This window comes from Corvus brachyrhynchos, unplaced genomic scaffold (genome assembly GCF_000691975.1).
Source record: "Corvus brachyrhynchos isolate BGI_N302 unplaced genomic scaffold, ASM69197v1 scaffold4, whole genome shotgun sequence".
In the NCBI taxonomy this organism is placed as follows: Eukaryota; Metazoa; Chordata; class Aves; order Passeriformes; family Corvidae; genus Corvus; species Corvus brachyrhynchos.
Genome location: NW_008237878.1, coordinates 6,453,725 through 6,456,997, shown reverse-complemented (window position 1 = coordinate 6,456,997; position 3,273 = coordinate 6,453,725). Strand labels below are relative to the sequence as shown.

The following is a 3,273-nucleotide window of genomic DNA, read 5'->3' as shown; positions in this document are numbered from 1 at the left end:
AGCAGGACAGCATCTGTAGGTGATCCTGTACCTCGGGGTGGAAAGGATCCCTTAGCCATGAGGCACGGGCCATGCGCTGGGAGGGAGATGCCTGCACAACCCGAACCCCCAGGCTTTGCCCACAGCAGGGTGGGGGGATATGGCCTTTTAGGCACTGCAGGATTTGTGTCCCAGCCGAAGAGGCCATGCTCCTTCCTCCTCTTGGCAGACTGACCCTGCCTGCCCCACTCCAGCAGGGGCAGAGCTCCAGACTTCGGGAGCTTTATTTGGGTTCACTGAAAGGCGATTTTAGCAAGAGGCAGCACATCAAGGGCTCTGCACCGCAGGGGAACAGGGGAGAAAGGGCCAGATTAATGCATGCTCATTGAGAAGAAAATTATAACTGGCGAAAGGTTGGGTCAGATTAACATTTCGGGACTGTAGCGCCTTTCAGCCGCTCACAATAGGTTGTGTGTGACCCCCTCCCTCAGCCCCCTCAGCCCCAGCCCTCCACAGCCGTGCGTGCGTTGTGTCTGTGGTGCCTCCCCCCCCCCCCCTCAGCCCCAGACGCTTCCATCTCCCTCCCCAGCCTCCTCTCGGAGCTCTTTGTGCACAGGGACCACTCCTGCTCCCCTCTCCCCATCTCTTCTGGGAGTATGCTGAGGACCCAGGGATGCCAGGAGCTCCCATGCTCTGCTTTCCATTCCTCTTACCAAAGAAACCAGCCCCAGGGACCTGATGACTCTCCCCAGAGCAGGAGGGGACACACAGAGTCCCACAGCCATTCACAGGAGTGGCACCTCGACAGCCTGTCCCCTTGCTAACCCCCTCGCAGGCATCCCTGTTTGCAGACACAGGGCATCCCACAGCTGGAGGGAGGCCTTTGGGGGTTTCACCTCTGTGAGGAGGGAAGGGGCTGAGCCCCCCTGCCACGCTGCCTGGGGGCAAAATAGCAGACAGGTCCTGCATTTAGTGCACGAGCCTTCACAGGGCGGGTCTGCACCAGGCATGTCTGTGCAGCCCAAGCTGTTCTCCCAAGGAGGAGATGGGAGAGCTGCTGAGGCATAAGCTAAAAGGCAGTAAAAATAATCAGCCTGGCTTAAAGATTAAAAAAGAAAAAAGAAAAAAGAAAAAAGAAAAAAGAAAAAAGAAAAAAGAAAAAAGAAAAAAGAAAAAAGAAAAAAGAAAAAAGAAAAAAGAAAAAAGAAAAAAGAAAAAAGAAAAAAGCAGCAACACTAGTTTTCTCCCTAGAAGGCTCATACCTGCTCCTCACTGATCCAAGCATCAAAAGGATCAGGCCCAAAGCAATTATATTTAAACAAAGACAGGCTTTTTTGAACACAGCCCTGATAGGAGGCAGGCAGCCCTGCCCAGCCCAATCCTGCTCCTAATCACAGCTACCTCTCTGCCTCTACCCGTGGGAAATGACAGGAAAACACAGCATGGCCCTGTGAGGCAGCAGAAAGACAATCTTCCTGGAGAAGAGATCCTTGGTGGCAGAGCCTGGCATGCTAAATCCCTCGCCCTCCAGCAGAATTATCACTTTGGAGGTGTGGGAGCCACAGGGTAAGGGCAGCCCAGGGTGCAAAGACACACCCAAGGCTTTGCAGGCCCAGGGCTCCTGGCCTGCCCGGGGGTTTCACACACCATTACAGATACAGCAAGAGCTTCCCAAATCCATGCGCACACACTAAGGAAATATTTAATTAAGCTGCTTGCAAAGGGGGCTGGAAGTCATTTCCATGTTTCGCTCACATTTTCACTTCCAAATGAACAGCCCTTTTAGCTTTACCCACAAATATGCTAATTGAGATGCTCCTTATGCAAATATATGCAGTTTTATTTCAGCTGCAGAGATTCAACTTAAAAGCAGAGCCACAGCCTCCTATCTCTGGTTGCTTTGATGGAGGGAGGTACAGAGGGTAGGGGGACTAGAGAACACAAACAAAGCCAAAGGACAGCTCCTGCCCTCCTGCTAAGGGTTCAAGCAAGGACCAGTGGACAGATAAATCCACGATATGGAGGGGCAGGACAGGGAACATACAGATTAATCCTCATGGGAGGAGAGTAGCCCCAGAGAGGTCATTAAGACAGAAGCACAAGCAGCCACAAGCCACATGCTGGTGCACAACCAGCAAGCTGGGGCACAAGCTCTCATGAATTGCCCCCACCATCCTCCAGAGAAGAAATTTTCCAGTCACCAGGTCCTTCAGGGTCTGCAAAAAGACTCCCCAGTCCCCTTTCCACCACCTCACAAGGCCTCTCAAAGCAGCTGGGTGAAGCTCCCAATTCAGCCCTGCCCTGGGCACCCCAGTCTGACAACTGCAGTTCCACTTTGCAGTTCTTCAGGGTCAAAGCCAAATCTTGGCTATTTCTAGACCCTCCTCACCTGAAGGTCTCCTTTGCCATTTAATTACTGCAGGTCCCAGCTGGTTTCCTGGTCTCCACTTGTCAAAGGATCTCAGGTTATCCTCCATGTGCACCCTGACGTGGTTTCCCCTCCCTACTTTAGCTCTCCCAGTTGCTTCTAACTTAACTGAACCACTCCTAAAGCCCCATCCTCGGAGATGGTTTCCACCCTCTCCCTTCTGCCAAGGTTCTCCTTCTGCCATAAGGACATCAAATGCCCCTGTGAGAGTCACCACACACACACCTTGCTCTGCAGCATCTCTGCTGTGTTTAGAGCCTGCCCGGGTCAAAGTGGTGAGTAAGTCAGCACTTGGGTGCCAGTAACGTGGTGAAACCCTGCTCACAGCCTGCCTCAGTGCTGCTGGCCTCAGCATGGCTGTTTGACCACCACAGTGCCCTGCAAGGCTGCCCAAAGCCCAGGACAGGAGCTGAGGCAGGGATCCCCGGCTGCTGGTCAGGCTGGGCAGCGTGGCTGGGGCAGTGTCCCAGAGTGTCCGTATCCCGGTGGGTCCGCGTGCCACTGCTGTCTGTTCCTGGCACAGGAGCAGGCTGCTCGGCAGCATGATGCCATCTGTGCCGTCTCTCTCCTTCCCACGGTCAGGCACTCTTCCCTCATCACTTCTTGCCTAAGAGGCTTTCATCACTCCTGATAATTAGAGGGAGGCTCTCCTTCATGTGTTGAAGTGTTCCCCCTCCCCAAAGCGTGCCAGGAGAGCAAGAAGCCCAGTGAGGCAGAAAACCGATGGTGGGGGTGCAGCACTGATAGGGACCCACAGCTTGTTCCCCATCTGCCTCCTCCCCAGCCCTGCCAGGTGCTGGTGGAGATGAAGCCCAGGCGAGGCAGGGGAAGGGAGCCAGACCCACCGGCAGTGGCGCCCTTGTCTC

At 54.2% G+C, this 3,273-nt stretch overlaps 1 protein-coding gene across 1 annotated transcript in view; it reads right to left on the bottom strand.

The window, feature by feature from the left end:
• Nucleotides 1-3,273, bottom strand: part of PLXNA1 (plexin A1) — a 103,592-nt gene that overhangs the window by 52,832 nt on the left and 47,487 nt on the right. The gene's annotated exons all lie outside the window — the stretch shown is intronic.